The 24538-nt window shown below is 45.5% G+C and overlaps 1 long non-coding RNA gene across 2 annotated transcripts in view; it reads right to left on the bottom strand.

Moving 5' to 3' along the window:
• Window positions 1-7269: 7269 nt before the first annotated feature.
• LOC117196198 (uncharacterized) overlaps window positions 7270-24538 on the bottom strand; it is an 84455-nt gene continuing 67186 nt past the window's right edge. Inside the window, exons 3-7 of one of the 2 annotated variants that reach the window (XR_007477633.1) lie at window positions 17976-18102; window positions 16546-16583; window positions 12373-16082; window positions 11924-12038; window positions 7270-9059 (exon numbers count right to left, since the gene is read on the bottom strand). This is a non-coding gene — a long non-coding RNA (uncharacterized LOC117196198). Of the gene's footprint in view, window positions 9060-9624; window positions 12039-12372; window positions 16083-16545; window positions 16584-17975; window positions 18103-24538 lie in introns of those variants that run through there. The other variant, XR_004476274.2, reaches the window with a different exon arrangement.

Below are 24538 nucleotides of genomic sequence, written 5' to 3'. Positions count from 1 at the left end.
GATTGGAAGAATCAACATTGTGAAAATGACTCTACTACCCAAAGCAATCTACAGATTCAATGCAATCCCTATCAAACTACCACTGGCATTTTTCACAGAACTAGAACAAAAAATTTCACAATTTCTATGGAAACACAAAAGACCCCGAATAGCCAAAGCAATCTTCAGAACAAAAAACGGAGCTGGAGGAATCAGACTCCCTGGCTTCAGACTATACTACAAAACTACAGTAATCAAGACAGTATGGTACTGGCACAAAAACAGAAAGATAGATCAATGGAACAGGATAGAAAGCCCAAAGATAAACCCACACACATATGGTCACCTTATCTTTGATAAAGGAGGCAGGAATGTACAGTGGAGAAAGGATAGCCTCTTCAATAAGTGCTGCTGGGAAAACTGGACCGGTACATGTAAAAGTATGAAATTAGATCACTCCCTAACACCATACACCAAAATAAGCTCAAAATGGGTTAAAGACCTAAATGTACGGCCAGAAACTATCAAACTCTTAGAGGAAAACACAGGCAGGACACTCTATGACATAAATCACAGCAAGATCCTTTTTGACCCACCTCCTAGAGAAATGGATATAAAAACAAAAATAAACAAATGGGACCTAATGAAACTTAAAAGCTTTTGCACAGCAAAGGAAACCATAAACAAGATCAAAAGACAACCCTCAGAATGGGAGAAAATATTTGCAAATGAGTCAACTGACAAAGGATTAATCTCCAGAATTTATAAGCAGCTCATGCAGCTCAATAACAAAAAAACAAACAACCCAATCCAAAAATGGGCAGAAGACCTCAATAGACATTTCTCCAAAGAAGATATACAGACTGCCAACAAACAGATGAAAGAATGCTCAACAACACAAATAATTAGAGAAATGCAAATCAAAACTACAATGAGATATCATCTCACACCAGTCAGAATGGCCATCATCAAAAAATCTAGAAACACTAAATGCTGGAGAGGGTGTGGAGAAAAGGGAACCCTCTTGCACTGTTGGTGGCAATGTAAATTGATACAGCCACTGTGGAGAACAGTATGGAGGTTCCTTAAAAAACTACAAATAGAACTACCATATGACCCAGCAATCCCACTACTGGGCATATACCCTGAGAAAACCGTAATTCAAAAAGAGTCATGTACCAAAATGTTCATTGCCGCTCTATTTACAATAGGCTGGAGATGGAAATAACCTACGTGTCTATCATCGGATGAATGGATAAAGAAGATGTGGCACATGTATACAATGGAATATTACTCAGCCATAAAAAGAAATGAAATTGAGCTATTTGTAATGAGGTAGATAGACCTAGAGTCTTTCATACAGAGTGAAGTCAGTCAGAAAGAGAGAGACAAATACTGTATGTTAACACATATATATGGAATTTAAGAAAAAAAAATGTCATGAAGAACCTAGGGGTAAGACAGGAATAAAGACGCAGACCTACTAGAGAATGGACTTGAGGATATGGGGAGGGGGAAGGGTAAGCTGTGACAAAGCGAGAGAGAGGCATGGACATATATACACTACGAAACGTAAGGTAGATAACTAGTGCGAAGCAGCCACATAGCACAGGGAGATCAGCTCGGTGCTCTGTGATCGCCTGGAGGGGTGGGATAGGGAGGGTGGGAAGGAGGGAGACGCAAGAGGGAAGAGATTTGGGAATATATGTATATATATAACTGATTCATTTTGTTGTAAAGCAGAAACTAACACACCATTGTAAAGCAATTATACTCCAATAAAGTTGTTAAAAAAAAAGAATGAGAGAAAATATTCGCAAAGAAGCAACAAAGGATTAATCTGCAAAATATACAAACAGCTCATGGAGCTCAACATCATAAAAACAAACAACTGAATCCAAAAATGGGCAGAAGACCTAAACAGACATCTCTCCAAGGAGGATATACAGATGGTCAAGGGGCACATGAAAGGATGCTCAACATCATTAATTATTAGAGAAATGCAAATCAAAACCACAGTGAGGTACCACCTCACACCAGTCAGAATGGCCATCATTTAAAAATCTACAAATAGCAAATGATGGAGAGGGTACAAAAAAGGGGAACCCTCCTACACTTTTTTTGGGAATGTAAATTGGTGCAGCCACTATGGAAAGCAATATGGAGGTTCCTCAAAAAACTAAAAATAGAGTTGTCATATGATCCAGCAGTCCTACCTCTGAGCATATGTCCAGACAAAACTATAACTCAAAAAGATACGTGTATCCCTATGTTCATAGCAGCACTATTCACAATAGCCAAGACATGGAAACAACCTGGATGTCCATCAACAGATGAATGGATAAAGATGTGGTACATATATACAATGGAATACTACTCAGCCATAAAAAAGAATGAAATAACGCCATTTGCAACAACATGGATAGACCTAGATATTATCATACTAAATGAAGTAAGTCAGACAGAGAAAGAGAAATACCGTATGATATCACTTATATGTGGAATGTAGAATATGACATAAATGAACTTATTTATAAAACAGAAACAGACTCACGGACATAGCCAACAGACTTGTGGTTGCCAAGGGGGAGGAGGGATGGGAGTGGGATGGATTGGGAGTTTGGGGTTAGCAGATGCAAACTATTATATATAGAATGGATAAACAACAAGGTCCTGCTGTATAGCACAGGGAACTATATTCAATATCCTGTGATAAACCATAATGGAAAAAATATAAAAAAGTGTGTACATATGTATAACTGAATTACTTTACTGTACAGCAGAAACTAACACAACATTGTAAATCAACTATACATCAATAAAAAATAATAAATTAGAATATAATTTCAGAAGGTCCAATAGGAGCTCTAGAAAGAGAAATCAGAGAAAGTAATTGGGAGGACATTACCAGAGGAATAATATAAGACATGTAAGAAAATAGAAGAAATAACATAAGAAAAGTTCCCAGAACTGGAGGACATAATGCCCAATCCAAAGAATGCCAGAAGGACTATATCAGTGCAATCAACATGAACTCAGACTCAGCTAAATCAGACTGGTCTTCTCCCTCCAGTATAGATTTAAAACTTTTGGCTGTCATATCACTAGCGATTCCTTTTCAATGCCTGTCCCCAGTAGCGAACAACTTTCTCCCCTGTGCCCTAAATCTACTTTGTGCTGGGGCTGGCTCATATCAGCTTACAAGAGCTGATAATTTGTCAGGAATTTTGCAATGTGGTTGTGTGATATTGTGATCTATAACAAGACTAGCACAGAGCTTCTAAATCCCTTAAGTGGCAGAGGGATGAAGGTATCTTTTGTTATGTTAATGAGTGACTTTTGGGATGTCCCTAGGTCACCTAAGGATGGAGGCTGGTTGCCAGAGGAAACAACCCTGTGACTGGGGTTGGAACTTTCAATGCCACCTGTCCCACCCTTTGACCCCTGGGGAGGGGAGAGGGGCTGAAGGTTGGATCAGTCACCAATGGCCAATGATTTAATGAACCATGCCTATGTATGAAGCCTCCACAAAACCCCAAAAGGATGGAATTTGGAGAGTTTCCTGGTTGAACACATAGAGATTCAGGTAGAATGGCACACCTGGAGAGGACATGGGAGTCCCTCCCACATACCTCACCCTATGCATCTCGTCCATCTGTTGGTCCTAAGTTATATCTTTTTATATAACCTGGTAATCTAGTAATTAAAATATTTCTCTGAATTCCCTGAACTGCTCTAGCAAATTAACTGAACCCAAGAATGGGGTCATGGGAACCTCTGATCTATGGCTGGTCAGTCTCAAGCACAGGTGACAGTCTAGACTTGTGACTGGTATCTGAAGTTGGGGAGGGGGCAGTTTTGTAGTGCTGAGCCCTTAACCTGGGGGATCTGATGCTGTCTCTGGGTAGATAGTGTCAGAATTGAGTTAAACTGTAGAATGGTCAGGTTGTGTCTTAAGAATTTCTGGTTGGTGTCAGGACAACTGTCCCCCACCCCCATGCACATACACCCATACATTGGAATTAGTGATCAGAACTACCTTTTAGGTTGTTAAATACAACCATCACTATATAAACTTTCAATTAAATTATCTTAATAGCAAAAATAACGGATACTCAAAACATCACTTCCTAATGATTTTACACCATTTTATAATTATCTATGCTCTTGAAGTTATCTGTATCTGTATGGTGGAAATACCATCTAAAATCAGGCTACTGGGGGCTTCCCTGGTGGAGCAGTGGTTGAGAGTCCGCCTGCCGATGCAGGGGACGCGAGAAAGTGCCCCGGTCTGGGAAGATCCCACATGCCGCGGAGCGGCTGCGCCTGTGAACCATGGCCGCTGAGCCTGCGCATCTGGAGCCTGTGCTCCGCAACGGGAGAGGCCACAACAGTGAGAGGCCCGCATACCGCAAAAAAATAAAATAATAATAAAAAAATAAAATCAGGCTACTGGGCATCTTTCTTGACTCTGCATTGATGACATCACATTGGTAGTTTGAATTCAACCACAGTGAGAATATTTACACTGCAGAAAGTGGCAAACAGCACAAACCAGGGCTTTTTCCCCCAGATTGCCAGTGGTTAAGCATATACCAGTATATCACTACTTATACAATTCTTTGCATATTCCTCTTGGATATACAGTTGGATGAATGGGCCGATTGCTGGTTGGTTGGTTGGTTATGTGGCTGGCTGGCTACCTGGCAGTGCGATTGGAAGGCCCCTCCCTTTCTGACAGTCCCTGGAGCCTAAAGACCACATTCCCAGTGCATGAACAGCAGAGCAACATGAGGGCCTGACTCCAGCTGCCAAATGTCTGTTCTTAGCTAAAAGTATCATCAGTCGGCTCAGTCTTGCCTAAACACGGAGAAGTGGCAGCTTGCTTGGAGAAGTGGGATATCTCCACCCATATTGCTAGGAGAAGGAAAGCCTTCCATGCAGAGGGAAGAGGCTGCCTTTTAGTCTCTTCATGCCTGTAAGTGGCCTTGGTGTCAAGCTGTCCCCTGCCCGTTTCACTGCCCGCCACACACGCAGCACTGGAGGCTGACAGCACCACGCCTCACTGACATACTCCTTACTTTCATGGAGACTTGCTGGCAGCTAGGCAAGTGAAGAGCTAGGTACACAGCTCAGATTATACAGAAATTGCTGGTAAACTCAGGCAGTCACTGGTGCAACAGAATATGAAGGGACCGGCGTAATCAGGAACTCCCTAATAATGACAGGTGTGAATGGCAGCGGGCTGTTGTGCGACCTGCTTCCACTGGAGAAACCAAGCACGGCACCCTTAACCCCCCAGTACCTGCCCCCGCCCCCACCCCATCTTGCTCAAGAATGTCAGGAAACACCTCCTACCGTTTTCCGGGCTCCTGGAAATGGTGGAGGGCTGGGTTCTCATCCCAGCTCTGTTTCTCTGTGACCCTGAGTATGTTAATTCATCCCTCTGGGCCTCAATTTTCCATCTGTAAAGGAATGGAATGAGCTTAGATCAGCATCTCTCAGAACATGTTAATGGCTATTTAAAAAAAAAAAAAATTTGTGGTCAGAAGTCAGAAGGTTTCTTGGACAAATGTTCGGAAAACCCTAGCCCCATACTGGATCCCTTTCTCAGAGATTTGCAGTGTTCCTGTGTACATATTAAAGGCTCTGAGAAGTCCTGCAGGAGAGAACTATGTCTATTTTTATTCTAAGATGTGTCAAATTTATTTCATCACAGAATCCTTTTTAAAGAATTGCTGTTTTAGAGTATCTTCAAGGATGGGTAAGAACCTTTTGCAGATAGGGACCATTCAGTATGACCTGGCTGATTCCAGGGATAATTGTGGTCATTTCATGTTTATTTCCAAGTCACTGGCCACAGGGTAAAGTAAAACAGGATGGAAAAAACATTATGGGCCTCCTGTGTTCCAGGCGCTTTTTACATCTCTCATGTTATTTAAACCTAATGAAAAACTCTGAGAGGAGGGCATATTGCACCAATTTAACAGATGAGGAATATGAGGCTTACTGATATTAAATTACTGACTCAAAGCTTCACAGTCAGCAAGTGGCGGAGCCGAGATGTGGCCAGAGCATCTGATTCTGAGCCCCCTGCCCTTCCCTCCCCACCGTGCATCTCCCAGGAGGGTAGAGAGGCCTGGGATCGGCTTGTGTTCTTTCTCCCTTTCTGGGCATGAGCTGCAGCTGTTCCCATCGCCTTCTGGGCCCGGGCAAGCCCTCCCCACGCATGGAGCTCCTCCACTCAGCCCCCCAGGGCAGCTGCCCCTGCAGAGCTGTTTGGGCCCTGGCCCCGTCTCTGTGCCACGGCTGCTCTGTGGCCTGGCTGCCACCCCACACCCCAGGCTCACCAAGTATTTGGTCTTCCTGGGTTTCTGCTTGGTGTCCAGCACCTCACCCGCCGCAGGAAGTCTCCCCCAGTTCTCCCGTTGCCCTCTCTGTGCCCCCTCCCGGTTCTCATTCCTGGTGCCCGTCATAGTCGGCCTTATATTAGAGACATACATGTGCTTGCTTCCCCTCACGACTGGTTTTGTTTTTGTTTTTGTTTTTTTTTTGCGGTACGCGGGCCTCTCACTGTTGTGGCCTCTCCCGTTGCGGACCACAGGCTCCAGACGCGCAGGCCCAGCAGCCATGGCTCACGGGCCCAGCCGCTCCGCGGCATGTGGGGTCCTCCCGGACCGGGGCACGAACCCGTGTCCCCTACATCGGCAGGTGGACTCCCAACCACTGCGCCACCAGGGAAGCACCCCCCTCAGAACTGTTTGTTTGAGTGGCTGAAGAGCCCTGGCTGCTGGCTCAGGGGTTACCGTGGAAAGCCTGGGGTCAGCCCAGCACTTCCCCGAGTGTATGAAGCTTCTGGGACCCTGTTCCCGGCCCCTCTACACCCCACCCTGACCCCACAGACCCTCATGAGTGTGGGCACCCCTGGGAGACAGGAGAGTGAGTAGATGGAAGCTTGGTAGATAGAAGAGTGATACTGGCGTCAGAGAGACCAGCCCTGGCCCTCCACCTTCACCTCTCTGAGCCTCACCTGTGAGACGGAGACCCAGGGTGGGCCTGAGAACTGAACGGAAAAATGCTCTTAGCGTTCCCCGCTGCCGGCTCTGCACACAGTGAGCGAGTGATACGCGTGGTGAGGACGAAGCAGACGGCGCTGCCGAAGACTACTCGGGGCAGAGCCCTCCGGAGCTGCTGCAGCACAGCCTCTCTCGGAAATGGACTCTGAGATGAAGAGCAGCCTCTCGGGGTCGTACAGCCGAGAGCTGTTAGGAGCCACACCTGTGCGGGGGCGGGGGAAGGGTGGACGCAGGATTGCATAAGGGAAGAAGTGGAGGCTTCAGCTGACTCCAGGGGCTGGGAGCGGAGGTGGGGGCGGGGGCGGGGGCGCTTCGGTGTTGTCCTGTGTTGCGGGGAGGGCCCAGACATTTATACCACTAAGTTGATCACTCACCCACTGTGGGACGGCCCTGGAGGGAGGGGAGATCTTGCTCCAGGCAGGTTTCTTCAGCTCAGCCCAGCCTCACGGGCCGCGTGCAGGCTGCTGTCTGACCATGCTCTTAGCACCAGGGATGATGAATCCTTCTTTCCTAAGCGGGTCTGAGCAGCTCCTGGTGATGCCCGCCCCAGAGGTCCTTGAGCTAAGTGGTTCTCAAACTCACATCACCTGGAGGCTGTGTTAAACCATCACTGGGGCCCCAAGTGCTAGAGTTTCTGATTCAGCGGGTCCCAGGTGGGCCCGAGAATTTGCTCCCAGGTGGTGATGCTGCTGCCACCCCAGGGGACCACATTCTGAGCACACTGTTCTAGTCTCATCTTTTTATACCCAGCACACAGAGTATTATTTGGGGACTGTGTGAATATCCTGCTCCTCAAAGACCTCTCACCCAATGGTTTTAGCATCTATTGACTTGCAGGTGTCCATTATTCTATCAGTGGTTGCAAATGGTGCTTTGCTAATTCTCTAATTCCTTCTGGATTAGAGGAGCTTTCTCTCTCTTTACTTTACCCTTTAGACCAATGGCTCTGTATTTGAATTACCTGCGAGCTTTTAAAAATGATTAGTGCCTGCATATATACAATGGAATATTACTGAGCCATAAAAAGAAATGAAATTGAGTTATTTGTAGTGAGGTGGATGGACCTAGAGTCTGTCATACAGAGTGAAGTAAGTCAGAAAGAGAAAAACAAATACCATATGCTAACACATATATATGGAATCTAAAAAAAAAAAAAAATGGTTCTGATGAACCTACGGGCAGGACAGGAATAAAGATGCAGACGTAGAGAATGGACTTGAGGACACAGGGAGGGGGAAGGGTAAGCTGGGCTGAAGTGAGAGAGTGGCATGGACATATATACACTCCCAAATGTAAAATAGATTGCTAGTGGGAAGCAGCCACATAGCACAGGGAGATCAGCTGGGTGCTTTGTGACCACCTAGAGGGGTGGGATAGGGAGGAAGACGCAAGAGGGAGGAAATATAGGGATACATATGTATAGCTGATTCACTGTTACACAGCAGAAACTAACACACCATTGTAAAGCAATTACACTCCAATAAAGATGTTAAAAAAAAAAAGAAATGATTAGTGCCTGCCCTCCAAATTCTGATTTAATTGGTCTGGTTGGGGCTTAAGCATCAATTTTGTTTTAAAGCTCCCAGGTGATTCTGCTGTGTAGGCTGAGAGCCTGCTCTGGGTATTGGAGAGCCATGGAAGAATTTGACGCAGGAGAGTGAAGACCCCGTTGGAGTTTTACAAGGGGCCCTCCAAGGAGGGCTGGGGGCAGGGAGCTGAGCAGAGTGAGAATGCTGCTGCAAAATCCTGCTGAAACACCATGAAGGGGAAATCAAAGGAATAAAGTTCATGTGCAGAAGCATTTAGATGCTGCAGTCCTGGGAGATGTCTTTGAGGAAGTTGTGGGCTGAAGTTAATAAGAAATGAAGAGAGAATCTCTTTCATATATGTGACTGGGCCTGCGTGTCTAGCGTTTTTGCGTTCCTCAAAACTACCAAACGTAAAATGGATAGCTAGTGGGAAGAAGCTGCATGGCACAGGGAGATCAGCTTGGTGCTTTGTGACCTAGATGGGTGGGATAGGGAGGGTGGGAGGGAGGGAGATGCAAGAGGGAAGAGATAATGGGAACATATGTATATGTATAATTGATTCACTTTGATATAAAGCAGATACTAACACACCATTGTAAAGCAATTATACTCCAATAAAGATGTTAAAAAACAAACAAACAAAAAAAATCACACTTAGAAACGTCTGGGAAGACAGAGAAGGACCAAGGGTGAGGGTGAGGCGTGTGCCCTCACCTCGTTTGCTCTCCAGCCCCTGAGCAGCCAGCCATCTGCCCCCACCCCGGAAAGCAGCATTAAGACACAAGAGGGAAAACGATCCTTTTGGCTTAAGGTTCTTATTAGTTTTAAGATTACTCATTGTGGGGCTTCCCTGGTGGCGCAGTGGTTGGGAGTCTGCCTGCCGATGCAGGGGACACGGGTTCCTGCCCCGGTCCGGGAAGATCCCACATGCCGCGGAGCGGCTGGGCCCGTGAGCCATGGCCGCTGAGCCTGCGCGTCCGGAGCCTGTGCTCCGCAACGGGAGAGGCCACAACAGTGAGAGGCCCGCGTACCGCAAAAAAAAATAGAATAAGATTACTCGTTGCGGTTGGCCTTATGCTGCTATTTATTTAAATTACACTTACAGCTATCAACCACGGCGTGGAGGTGGGAGCCGAGGATTTGGGGGAGGGTGTTACACTGCTCAGCGCCCCGGCAGAGTGTGACGGGACTGTGGCTGCCGGGGCTGAGCCCATCGCCCCCGGACAGACAGACTCCAGGGCAGCTCAGCAAGGCCCATCTGGGTGATGGGGTCTGGCTTGGCGCCTCTCCTTTGCAGAAGGGGCCCTTCCTGGGCATCTGAAACAGTCTCCACTAGCAGGTTTCTTAAAGGACTGCAGCTACAATCACTGGGAGACGGACCCTGGGTTGTTTCATGGACGCTTCTCCTTAGCTCTGCAAACCCCTCAGGGAAAGTCCTGGCCTAGAGCACTGCTGAGAGGCTGCCAATCCTTCGCATACCCCCAGCCTTCGAGACTGCCCTCCCAGGGCCCAGTGTATACCACAGGCACTTAGCGGCATCCTCCAGCCCAGCGTCTCACAGCCACAGCTGACTTCATTCCATCAGGAAGTCACTCCAACTCGTCTCTCATACCCAAGGAGCGTGAGGGGTACCCAGGCATGGCAGTCATGCCCTGGGTGCACCCAGTAGTCAGAGAGCCAAGACCTGGGTCAAGGATTATATGTGACACGAGTGACAGGGCACAGACAGTGCGTCACAAGTATTGGAGGACCATGGGGGAAGGAAGATGAATGACAACTCCTTGAAGAAAGTAGCATCCGAGGGGCTTCCCTGGTGGCACAGTGGTTAAGAATCCGCCTGCTAGTGCAGGGGACACGGGTTCGAGCCCTGGTCTGGGAAGATCCCACGTGCTGCACAGCAACTAAGCCTGTGCACCACAACTACTGAGCCCACGTGCCACAACTACTGAAGCCTGCACTCCTAGAGCCCGTGCTCCACAAAAGAAGCCACCGTAATGAGAAGCCCGCGCACCGCAATGAAGAGCAGCCCCCGCTCGCCGCAACTAGAGAAAGCCCATGCACAGCAACGAAGACCCAACGCAACCATAAATGAATGAATGAATGAATGAATGAATGAAGAAAGTAGCATCCAAGTAGGGTCTTGGGATGCTTAGGACAAGCAGTACTGTCTCTCCAGGGAAGCCAGTCTCCTACATAAGCCCTTGTCAAAAGAAGGTGCCAGAAGAAGGAGTCTGAAGTCCCAGGTTACATCTGTGCATGGTTATGGGAGCCTGTGGCACACAAGGCCCCTTCTCCATTGCTAAGACCAAGAAGTGACTGCAGTCCTGGTTTTGCCCCTGCCCTTGCTGTGTGACCTTGGGCAAGTCACTTTCCCTTTCTGGGTTTCAGGTTCCTCATCTGTTGAAAGGGGCAATGCCTGCCTCTGTCCTCCAAGAATTGTTGGGCAGATCAAAGTTGCTGGCCTATGAACCCAGTAAAGAGCCATTGGTTGAATATGGGGGGAGAACAGTTATTTTCATCATGAGGTAGAATCCTTGGGTCCCTCCCTCCCCGCAGGAGATTTGCAGATCTGGGGCAGTGTTTTTTCCTCATGGCCGGGTCACCAGATTTCGTTTTCTTTCTCCTCCTTCAGCTCTCCATCCCCTTCAAAAGATGAAATTGCCTGCCACCCAACTCCAGAGGAGTGCTGTGAGGTTCAATGAAGTAATACTTGCAAAAACCATCTGGCTATGAAACCAGCTCCTTTCATTGCTTTCCCTGGGCTCTGCATGCCCACCTCCCTGCCCCCAGAAAGGGAGCTGGGTGGAACCCTTGCCAGGCCCCCAGCTTCAGAGGCCCCTCCTCCCCACACTTTCCTCTTGCAGCCCCAGCTCCGGGTCCCTGGTACTTTGTCCTGGGTCCTCTGACACCCCAGAGCAGGTCCCTTCATACACTACCAAGCCTTGGCCACCTGGCCCTCTACAGGCCAAAGATTCACCCAAAAGGACCAAGCTCTTCTCTCCTTGGAGTTTTTCTCCCTTTCTTAGAGAATGTCAAAGAGAGAAATGGAGTTTAGAAGAAATCAATGTCTTTGGATGGAGGAGAACTTGCTGCATACACAGTAAATCAATTTGGCACAAATTTACAGAGCACCAGCTGTGGGTGGAGCCCTCAGCCCTGGAGGGAATCAGAGTTGAATCAGCCCCCTCTGGGCCACGGAGAAGATCACGGGCAGGAGGGGAGATCAACACAGGCATTAGTAACTCATATTTAAGCTGAAGAGAGTTGCCAAACCAGAAAACCGTTTACCCCTCTGAGCCGCCTCCTCCTTACCTGTGGTATGCTGGCAATAATACTTACCTAGAGGTGATTGTGCAGAAAACAGGAAATGGATTTTTTTAAATGCATGTGAAAGGACTTTGCAAGTAGCAACACACCATCTGGCAGCGTTTCTTGGAGGAGGCTGGATTTGCACCTTGAAAAATGGTGTAATATTAAGTTTGACTGTTAGTACCAGAGAAATCCAAAACAGCAAATGACTTAAGCAAAATACAAGGCTCTTTCTTTTCACAGAACTAGTCAGAGGTAGGTGGCCTAGTGCTAGTATAGCAGCTCCATGAGGTCAAGAACCCACAGTATCCTTCTGCCTTGTTGCTTTTCTATATATTGCTTCAGTCCCAAGATTACCTCATGGTCCAAAATGGCTGCTCCAGTTCCAGCCATTAAACCCACATTCCAGACACCAAGGAGGAAAAGGAGAAAAGGTCTATCTCTTCCCTTTAAATAAACGTCCCTGAAATGGCACTTACCTGTTAACTAGATGTTAGTCACATGGCCATATCTACTGTAAGAAACGTTGGGAAATGTAGTCTTCCTTCTGAGTGGCCATATTCTCAGCTAAATATCCCATGGAACAGTGGAGAACAGATTTTGGGACCAACAAGCCTCGGCTGCTACAGGTGGGCGGGCCTCTGGCTGCTTGCAGACTTTGTCTTCAGCTCTCATTTCCTTTTGCTTTAAGGAGCCCTCTTTCTGCCCCTCCCATCTGGTATCCAGATGAATGAACCCACAAGAGCTTGGCCGGCTGTCTCTGACTTCTGACTTCCCTGGGAAAGCACAGAAAGTTACCTACACCATTTCAGCTGCTCCAGAAAGAGCTCTTCCAGGAGGAGAGGGGTGTAGTGGGGGATTGTCTGCACAACCTCGGTGGCATGAACCCATTGATCTGAAGATTTGGCCCTGGACAGGAGGGGTCCTGTCTCTGAGGCTTCTCTGAGGCCCCAGGCAGGAAGGCTGACCCAGGAGCTGAAGGAGACACACACCCCTCCGCTCCCCACGGTGAGGAAGGAGATTCTGTCTCTTGGACCTACCTCCACTTTTCCCACGTGGACAGGGGTGGCCTCGCCAGGCCCTGGGCCCCTCCACCCGCAGAGGAGATAGCCTGCAGAGGAGCTGGATGAGTTGCAGAGAGAAGTTGTCCGGAGGATTCCATCTCTGCCTGCCTTGGGGCATCCAGGCTTCAGGAACATGGGAGGTCCTGAGAGGCTCTTGGTGTTCATTTCCCCTGCCCACTGCTGCATGGCTTCTTACACAGACCTCCTCACATAGCTCAGGGCCTTGTCCTGGCCCCGTGCCCGCCTTACCCCTGTCCTCCCACAGCCTTGTGAAAAAGCCTGTCCTACCTTTGTTTATAATGATCCCTGGCCTGGAATGTACCGACCCCCTGGCTAAAATCGACTAAATCGACTAAAACCGACTAAAATCCTAGATTTTTCTCAGCTATCTGTTTTAGCATCTCAACTTTTTTCCTGATGATATTTTCGATGCCTGAGAACGTGTGGTGTTTTAGCTTTTCACTGTATCTACTTTGCATACAGAAGGGCATACATAAGTGTACAGCTCGATGCGTCTTTGCAAACAAGACATACCTGTGTAACCACTCTGTCATTTTTCAAGTCCTGATTTCTCCAAATAAGATTCCATCTAGAGGAGAAGCCCCAACTGTGGGCCCAGATCAGAGCCTTTGTTAGACTCACCAGGCCTCACAACAAGCTAAAAGTAGGTTTAACTCTGTTACTTGTGCAGAAGAGGAAATACAGGCTCCGAGAGTCTGGCCGCCAGGCTGGTCAGAGGGCTGGGGCTCAGACCAGCGACCCCGACTCCGACCCCCAGCACCAAGTCTGACCTCTTCCTACTGCCCCTGCCCGTCTGGCCCAGCTCACTGTACGGCATGACCTGCTCTCTGGTCTTCCTGGAGCTGATGTGCCTGAAGTGTGGGCCCCAAACAGTGGACGGGTGGACAGATGGATGGATGGACGGATGGATTGACAGGGATGAGAGTGGCAAGGACAGCAAGTCTGTACTTTCCTTCCCCTGCGGGGGTCCTTGGAGGGCCTTATGTTGTCCAGCCAGGGACCCTGTAAACTTGTCTTTGGGCATCAGGCAGCACACTGCCCACTTCCTTGCTGAGAACTCCGTCAGTCCACTGGGAGACCAGAGCCCACATATATCGATTCTCAGGTAACAAGTAGCATTTACCAGGCATCTGCTGCATCCCCATCATCTGCATCGGGCTGGTCCATCACTCGGACATTTAACGATAGCACGGCAATACACTGACCAGTGAGAAGGATGCAGCCATAGAGCTGGAGCAGAGTCCTGGAGGCCCTGCTAGGCCAGACATCACCCTTTAGCAGCCAGACAGGGGGCTGGGGGCATTGGATGAGGTGCTGGGCATCTAGGGGTGGGGGGCACTCTAGGGCTCAGGCAGCAACTGTACGGAAGTTTTTCAGTATTTTAACAACTGACCTGGACACACAAGTGCACCCTGAGTGCCCATCAGCCCTGCTTGGAGACCTCGTGAAGAAAAGATCTATTCTTCGCTCCCAGAGAGCTTGTGACTGAGCTGAGGAGACAGGTGAGAGGTTCACAGCTGGAGAGAATCAGTGCTTCGGTCTCAGCTGGTCGGTCCATTTGCTTGTCCACCCTTGTGTATCACAGCCCTGCTACCTGCCAGGCGCTGGAGGATGACTATAAGATGGTCCCTGCCCATAGGAGGGCACCGATTACAGGAGGAGTGAGGCAGCTACACAGACAACCACAGTTTAATCTCATTTGGGTTGATACGCTGAGTTTGAGATCACTTCAGAGCATCTTCATGGGAATTACCAAGCTTAGAGCCTTACGGAGTCACTTTTTCTAATTCCCTGTATTTCAGATGGGGAGCCTGGGGTCCACGGCAGAGAAGTTACACACTCCAGGATGGAGGACGAAGGCAGAACCACACTTCCTCGCCCCCTCCCCTGCCCCCTCGGCCCCTCCCCATGTACCACATTTTGGCTCCAATCATGGAAGCAGTAACTTCAAGGAGGTAGAGAAGCTGCTGAGGGTCACATGCTGACAGCTTGACAAAGGGGCAGGTCACAAAATTATAATAAGCCAACCACAGCAAGAACTCAAATGCAGGACTCTCGGGGGCCACCTGTGTAGGGGCACTTGCTCCACCCTCCCCAGTGGGCCTGAGCTATCAAATTATGCTCAATTTAAAAAACTGAAGTAGAGTTGATTTATAATATTGTGTTAGTTTCAGGTGGACAGCAAAGTGCTTCAGTTATATACATATTTCCAGATTATTTTCCATTACAGGTTATTATAAGATATTGAATATAGTTCCCTGTGTTGCCATATTACAGCAAGTCCTTGTTGCTTGTCTATTTTATGTTTAGTAGTGTGTATCTGTCAGTCCCATACTCCTAATTTATCCCTGCCCCGCCCTCTTTCCCCTTTGGTAACCATAAGTTTGTTTTCTGTCCATGAGTCTGTTTTTGTTTTGTACATAGATTCAATTGTATTATTTTTTAGATTCCACACATAAGTGGTATTATACAATATTTGTCTTTGTCTGACTTCACTGTTTTGTTCAATTTATTTCAGAGTATAAGGTGAGTACAGTGTTCTTCTGACGTTTTATATCTAAATTATAAAAAATATGTTTACACTTTGGAATTGTCTTTACTTGTCCGCCACGGTCACCTCTGTGGAACACCTGTTTCCTGGCAGGGTCGACAGGGGATTTTCCAGGAACTCTGTAGCGCTCTCCTGTGAGAATCACATCGGGAAGCTCACTGTCAGTTCTAAAGGCCCAGTTACAGTATAGACCAATCACTGATTTACCAAAGTGTACAGGATCGCCTTTACTTACTCTGACCAGGGCACTCTTTTGAAGGAAAATGGATTTTGGATGTAAGCGCTCTGTGATGACTCCATGTTCTTGGGACATAAGCCACTCAAGGCCCTTGAAAGCAGAGATTCAGGAACCAGTGGCCAGGTTCACCAAACAGGTAGGGGCCCCTTCCCACCCTGAGGGGTACCCCACTTGCCAAGGGATCGTGGGGTGCTGGCAACCCCTGGGCCTGCCTCTTTCTGCCACACTTGTGTCACAGGGAAGTTCCAGGTTTCTCTAGAGATCATCTCAGCTGCTTGGAATCCTGCCCTTTGACCTGTCTGGGCTGGCGCAGGCCTGGAAGGAAAGGAAAATAAATAAATATCAATCCATTTGGTCACGGGCAAAACATTTATCTTTCAACAGGAAGCTTCCCGAGGAAGAACAGTGGAGGGGTTTGGAGCGAGAGCACTGTGTGAAACTTGGCCTGTGCAGGCCTTTGCCTGTCAGGGTTAGTGCCTGGCGTGCCCCACGGAGCCTCGCCAGGAGTGGCATTGTGGCTGCGCTGAACGCTACCGCTGCATGGGTACCCTGGATCCCCTGCCCTTCCCACCTAGGTCCCTCCAGGGGTGCACCTCCCTCTGAGCCAGCGAGGGCAGCTGATGGACCCAGTCTGGCTCCCTACAGCTTCCCAAGCAGAGGAGGAAATGAGTCTTTGCCACTGAAGCCAGTGAGCCAGCCTCCCTCCAGGAGCTGGGTCTTCTTCGGGGCTGTGGAGGAAATGCTGGGGCGAGGGGTAGGGTTGGGAAGCGAAACTCACATGTTCCCTGTGGGGGTGTCATTGGACCTTCCAGGATCCTAAAAGAGAGAGAATGCTTGTGTCCTTCTGGTAATGGCCTTGGGAATCACTTGCCTGTGACATTTATCACTTCCCCTTTATATCTATACATCTCTGTCCTTGTCTGGTGCTGGCCAGAAACCCTGTGTGTCCTTTACATGCTAAAGAACAGTTGGGGTCCCAGAAATTCTTTCCTGAAGCTCAAGGAAATCCAGTGACCTATGGTCAAAAGTCCATTTGCTTATCAGCTGGTGAAAAGTCATGGTGTCTCTCTCAAGCTCCACCCAGTAGATGATGTCTATTCTGTAAGTCCCAAGGGCACCATAAAATGACCACATAGAAGCTAGCTCCCCACCTGCCCCTCTTCCATCTTCTTGTCCTACTCTACCCTCCTTCCTTCTGTTGGACATCTGAGAACTCAGTTATTCCACATCCCCCAAACATCTTAACATCTTAAATCAGAATCCAGGTGATTATCTGATGTCCCAAAGATGTCCATTATGACAACCCCTATTTCACTTGATTTGGTTAAATTGATCTCTTTTCATTCATTCAATTATTCATTCATTCATTCCAGACACTTCTAAGGTGCTGGGGCCCTCTGCTGGAGCTAGAGTCGCAGAGGTGAGGAAGATTCAGGTTAGGCCTGACGGGAGAGTAGCATAGACAACTACCACCCACACCTGGGCCAGCAAGAGCACTGTGTACCGAGCTGGAGGGGCAGCCCTCAGTGGGCTCCATGCTTACGGCACACCCATTCACCAAATATCTGGATCACTTGCAACAGGAAACACAGGCCACAATATAGCGGTCAGTGTAAACAGCAGAGAATCAGGAGATGTGAAAAGGGTATAAACTAGGCTCTGTCTGCATCACTTATTGTTAGAAAATTGTAGTTCATTCATTCAGGAAGCTTGATGGATAGCTAAAGTGGGTCCGCCAGGAAAAGTACAGAGAATAGCAGCCCCATGGTGCTCCTCCATGGAGCAGGCCAGCCCCTGAGCTGGCGCATCACATATATCAGCACGAGTAATCCTCAGCACGACCCTGTGCAATAGGTACTCTGCACGTTCCCATTTTATAGGTGAAAAAACAGGATCAGAGGAATTATGTGGCTGGTTCACAGTCATAGAGCTAGAGCTGGAATTCAAATACAGGTCTGTCTGACTCCAGTGTTTCTGTTGATTATGGCACAGAAAGGATTCCTTGTTTCCACCAGCTTCTTTTTAATCAAGGCAGACCAGGGATTCACACATTGGCTAAGCTAGCCTTTGAGTGCAGGGACGTATATTTAGCACCTACAAAGCAACATTTGCCGTTACACGTTTGCTGGTATTCTGGGAAATGACCGTTGACAATTACCAGCGAGGCTTTGTCTCAGGTTATGTTTTGAAATCTCAGCCCATATTTACCTTGCCCACAGAAAGGCTCTGGAGGTGGAATGGACTGAAAGTCAGGTGATTGAAGTTGTAATCCTGGACTAACAGGGGACTAGCAGTGTAACCTTGGAGAAGTCGCTTTTCTCTAGTTTCAATTTCCCTATTTGAAAATGAAAAAGAACACAATTCTACTTTAAGACTTGGAGAGAAGTTCAGGTGCATCAAGAAGCATGACCAAGTATGTTCATGGCAGCGCTGCATGTGATTGTGAAAACCTGAAAACCACCACAGTAACCTGATGTGGTAGCCAACATCCAAGTTGGCCCTCAATGACCCCGCCTCCTGGTATTGCCCCAGGTGTAGTCCTTTCCCATTGAACCAGGGTTGTTATGCATGACCAATAGCCAATAGCACATGGCAGAGTGATGGCATGCCATTCTTGAACTTAGGCTATAAAAAGACATCAGCTTCCATCTTGGGTTCTCTCCCTCTTTCTCATCACTAAGGAAGCTGCCTTGTTGTGAGCAGCCTTATAGAAAGCCCCATGCACAGAAAGACTGAGTCTTCTTGCCAATACCCATGTAAGTGATGGCTTATACCTTATACGCCAATGCTTTACTCCCAGCCAAGTCTTCAGTTGACTGTAGCCCTGGCCCACAGCTCAACTGCAACCTCACGAGAGACTCTGATCCAGAACTACCAGGATAAGTTGTTCCCAGATTCCTGGTCTCAGAAACTGAGTAGATAATAAATGTGTGTTGTTTTAAAGTGCTAAATTGGGGGATAATTTGTTACACAGCAATAAATAGCTAATACACGCCATACTATAGAATTTTAGGCAACAGTTTAAAAATAGACTAAACTTTGTGTGCTGATATGAAAAGGTTTCTAAGATATGTTGTTTTGAGAAAATGATAACCACAGAAAAATACACAGAGCTATATTCCTTTTACATAAAACACCATCACCACCTGCTATATTTTTTGTGCATTTACATATGCATGTATTGATACATATGTAGTAAATGAGCCATCATAATATACCAACAAATCAACATTAGTTTACTTCTCAGTAAGGGGGTCAGAGGAAGATGCAAAAGAGGACTTTCATTTTTATTCAATACATTGCAATTTCATTTTAGACTTTCATCATGATAATGTGTTCATGTATTACTTACATGCAATTTAAAAAATTCTTCTTTAAACAGAGGGGTTGGACTATATGATCAATGAGGTCTCTTTCAACTCTGGTGTTTTACAGTTCTATTAAAATAGTCACTGAATGAAAATTAAATGAATGAGATAACATTTATTACCTGTTTGTTGGCAAGCATTAAAAAGTTTGATAAATTAAGTGTTGGCAAAGATGTTGGGATAACTGGTACTCTCATACACTGCTTCTGGGAGAGTAAAGTGAGAATCAATTGGGAAAGCTGGTAAGGATGGGAATAAGATAATATCAACTAAAACAAAACATGCAGACTCCACACCCTTTGAGGTCTAACACTTCTATTTCTAGATATTCATTCTTTTACATAGAAACATGCTGGAAACCAGATGGTGTTGTATTTATTGACATAAATGCTATACTGTAAGGAGCATTCTGTGACATACCAAAGGATGCACATGGCAGCAGGGCTTGCAAGAGCAAACACAGAGATATAAGTTAAATGTCCATAAATAAACAAGTTAGTGTATTTTCATACTATGAAATACTATGAAACTATTAAAATGAATGAGCTAGACTTATACATCACAATGTGGATAAATCTCTGAGACATATCAAGTGAAAAAACATACTGTAGAATGTTACATATGATACCATTTAAAACCATAAACACACCGTGCCATCTTGTTTCCTAATGTTTTGATGAAAAATCATAGAAAAAAGTCAGTAAAGATACAAACCAAAGTCATAAGGGTGAGTGTCTGTGTTTCTGGAGAAGGGGAAGTCTCTTTTAATTATCCCTATAACTGAGGGGTAATTAAAAGAGACAACCTTTGTCTGCAATGTTCTGATGTCATAAAATAGTTATAAAGCACTAGTAAGCACTATGTAAGAAATGCTATGGGGAGGGGGAAGGGTAAACGGTGACAAAGCGATAAAGAGGCATGGACATATATACACTACCAAACGTAAGGTAGATAGCTAGTGGGAAGCAGCCGCATAGCACAGGGAGATCAGCTCGGTGCCTTGTGACCGCCTGGAGGGGTGGGATAGGGAGGGTGTGAGGGAGGGAGTTTCAAGCGGGAAGAGATATGGGAACATATGTATATATATGGCTGATTCATTTTGTTGTGAAGCTGAAGCTAGCATACCGTTGTGGAGCAATTATACTCCAATGGGGATGTTTAAAAAAAAAAAAAAAGAAAGAAATGTATTTAAATATTCATGTGTCATTAAAAATTAAGTTATAAATAGTCATTGGCTCATGCTAAGAAGAACTTTGGCTGGATGAGTAGGAATTCTGATATGTTAACTCTGGCTGGCTGCACATCAGAATCACCTGGAGCTACAGAAAAACTGATACTGGTCCCGGCCACACCCAGCAACTCTGGTGTAATTGGTGAGTGGCTCTGGCCTTGGTGCTCCTCAAAGGCTTCCTAAGTGATTCTAGTGGACAGTCAGGGCTGAGAACCCCTGATTTACAGCAGCAGGCTCTGAAAAATTGTCACAGACGGTAAGACACTGAGGAAACATAATGATGTGGTCTCCTGGATTGGATGCTGGAACAAAAAAAGGATATTAGTAAAATCCAAATAAAGTCTATAATTTAATTGTACCAACGTTAACCTCTCAGTTTTGATAAATGTATCTATTATGTAAGACATGAACATGAGGGAAGCTGAGTGAAGGGTGTAGGGAGACTTTCTGTACTATCTCTACAACTTTTCTGTGAATCTAAGATATTGCAAAATAAAAAAGCACTACATACCTTGGATAATTGTCTTGGTGATATTTTAACTCTTGCCAACTTAAAAAAAATCTTTCAGGGACAGAGATCAAGATGGTGGAGTAGGATGTGGAGCTCACCTCCCCCCACAAACACATAATAATACATCTACATGTGGAACAATTCTCACAGAAAACCAACTGAAAGCTGGCAGAAGATCTTTTATACAACCAAAACTGCAAGAAAGATCCCCGCATAACCAGGTAGAATGAAAAAAGAAAAAAAAAAAAAAGGAAGGAATTGGAATGGAACCTGTGCCCCTGGGAGGAAGCTGTGAAAGAGGAAAAGTTCCCTTGCCCTGGGAATCCCCTTCACTGGCAGGGAGGTCCACCTGGGCATATATGGTGGTGGAGTCACCTGTACTTTGCTCAAGAGGAGTGTGCAGGTGCTGGTTTGCTAGCAATCAGGGCAAAGAGAGACTGGCAGTAATGGCTGCCGTGGTCACCGCACCTCCCAGCCTGAAACACGTGCCTGCTAGTACGTGCAGTGGCTAGGTACTGAAACTCGGGTTTCAGAGTACAGACCCTGAGAGAAGACTCAGTTTAGCTGTGCAGAGACAGCCTGAAGGGCCTAGGGTGTGGTCCAGGCCACCATTGTTAACATGTGCAAAATGGTACAGGTCTGCCATAGGAGCCCCATTATCAGCACATGCAGGGTGGGATGTGGGTCTGCCATAAGATACCCACTGTCGCTGTTCTCATAATAGCATGCAGCTCTGGCCATGGCAGGCTTTGTGAGGGCTCACTCATGGGAGGCAGGGTATTGGAGCCAAGTCTGGAGACGGGTCCACGAGCAGTGGACTTTGTTGATCCACACAGAGGGTGGTGGGCAGTGTAACAGAATCTCATGTCCATGGTAAAAAGCCCTGTGGGAGGAATATGCAGCGATTCATTTCCCAGTGGGAGGGCTCCAGTCCCACCTACCTCACACCACAGCTTACAGCCAGATCTGGGGGCTTCTACTCCAACAACTGGGGACCAGACCCTGCCCCTGACAGGGCTGTGACAGCCATAGAGCAAAGAGGAGGATTTGCCCAACAACCAGTGCAGGCTCTAATCACCACAACAAAAAATACACCTCCTACCAAGGGGACAATGACCAGCACACTCTGAGGAAAGACATAGCTGGCATCCATACTGAAAACAGTCCTCACACCAAAAATTTTGGATGCACACAGTCTACACAGGGATGCTGCCACAGAAAAACAGCCTTCAAGAACACAGTAGATAACTTTTTCTCCTAAATACAGAGTCAGAGAAACTTAAGTAAAATGAAAAAGCACAGGAACTACTGCCAATTAAAAGAGCAAGAGAAATCCCCTGAAAGAACAAACAATGAAAGAGACCTCTCCATTCTACCAGACCCCAGGTCCAAAAAGGAAGTACTAAAAATACTAAAGGAATTAAGAAAGATTATCAAAAGAAGTGCAGATCACTGTAACAAGGTACTAGAAACTATAAAGAGGAACCAATCAAAATTAGACAATACAATTGCTGAGATAGAAACCAATCTAGAAGCAATGAATAGCAGACTAAATAGTACAGAAGAATGAATAAGTGATCTGGAAGATAGAATAATGGAAATAACCCAATCAGCAGACAGAAAGACAAATGAAAAAAATGAAAGCAACATACAAGATCTATGGGATAATATAAAGCACACCAAACTATAGGGGTTCCAGAAGGAAAAGAAAGAGAAAGGGGGATCAAAAATGTATTTGAAGAAATTATGGCTAAAAATTTTCCAAACCTAAAGAAGGAAACAGATATTTAGGTATAGGAAGCACAGAGGGTCCCAAAGAAGATGAACCCAAACAGACCCACAGCAAAACATATAATTAAATTGGAAAAAGTTAAAGAAAAAGAGAGTATTCTAAAGGCAGTGAGAGAAAAATCAGAGTCATTTACAACAGAGTCCCAATAAGGCTATCAGCTAATTTCTGTACAGAAACTTTGCCATCCAGAAGAGAGTGGCATGATATATTTGAAGCCCTGAAAGGGAAAAGCCTGCAACCTAGAATACTCTACCCAGCAAGATTATCATTTAGAATAGGAGGGGAAACAAAGAAAAACAAAACAATGCAGCAGTGCTAAACCTACCCTAAAAGAAATATTGTAAGGTCTTCTCTAAACAGAAAAGAGAAAGAATCCATAGGAAAGGAAAAAACATAATAGGAAAGGCAAATATGTAAAAGGATTGAAGATAACTTAAGCCAGTACATAGATTAAAAAACAATTAAAATTTTTTGTAAAAGCAATTGTAAGTATAATAATAGCAAATGGACAAACATAAAGATGTAAAATAAGATATCAAAGTCACAAAGTGTGGGGAGGGGAGTAAAAAAAGTAGATCTTTTAGAATGTGTTTGAACTTGTATGACTATCAGTTTACAAAAAGTAGATATAGTTATGGGTTAACATACATGAAAACCAGCATAACCACAAATCAAAAAAATAAAAGAGTCACAAAAAACAAAAAGAAAGGAACACAACTATAATACAAAAGAAAACTATAAAACCAGAAAAGTAAAAACAAAAAGAAGAAAGAAAAAAGAACTACAAAATCAACTGGAAAACAAGGTTTAAAATGACAATAAATACATACCTATCAATAATTACTTTAAATGTCAATGGACTAAATGCCCCAATCAAAAGACATTGAGTGGCAGATTGGATAAAAAAATAAGAACCTACAGCATGCTGCCTACAAGAGTCTCACTTTAGGCTGAAAGAAATATATAGATTGAAAGTTAAGGGATGGAAAAAGATATTTCATGCAAATGGAAAGGACATGAAAGTGGGGGGTAGACAATACTCATATCAGACAAAAGAGACTTTTTAAAAAGCCCATAAAGAAAGACAAAGAAGGACACTAAATAATGATAAAGGAGGCATTAAAAGAAGAGGATATTACACTTGTTAACATATATGCACCCAATATAGGAGTACCTAAATACATAAAACAAATACTAACAGATATAAAGTGAGAAGTTGACAAGAACACAATAGTAGGAGACTTTAACAGCCCTTGACATCAAAGGACAGATCTTCCAGACAGAAAATCAATAAGTAACAGAGATCCTAAATGACACAATAAAACAGTTGGACATAATTGATATCTACAGGACAATATATACCCAAAACAAACAAACAAACAAACAAAAACAAAAACACAGAATGCACATTCTTTTCAAGCATGCATGGAACATTCTCTAGGATAGACCACACACTAGGACATAAAATAAGCCTCAACAAATTTAAGAGACTAGAAATTGTTTCAAGCATCTTTTCTGACCACAATGGTATGAAACTATAAATCAACCACAGAAAGAAAAATGGGGGAAAAAAGAACACATGAAGACTAAATAACATGCTTCTAAAAACACAATGGGTCAATGATGGAATCAAAGAGGAAATCAGATATATCTTGAGACAAAATGATAATGAAAACACCACCTTACAACATCTATGGGTTACAGCAAAAGCAGTTTTAGGAGGAAAGTTCATAGCGATACAGGCCTTCATTGAGAAACAAGAAAAATTTCAAATAAACAACCTAACCTAACACCTAAAAGAATTAGAAAATGAAGAACAAACAAAACCCAAAGTCAACAGTAGGAAGAAAATAATAAAATCAGAGAGGA

Source organism: Orcinus orca, chromosome 5, assembly GCF_937001465.1.
Source record: "Orcinus orca chromosome 5, mOrcOrc1.1, whole genome shotgun sequence".
Classification (NCBI taxonomy): domain Eukaryota; kingdom Metazoa; phylum Chordata; class Mammalia; order Artiodactyla; family Delphinidae; genus Orcinus; species Orcinus orca.
The sequence above is the reverse complement of the archived record's forward strand: the minus strand, read 5'-3'. Positions and strand labels throughout refer to the sequence as shown.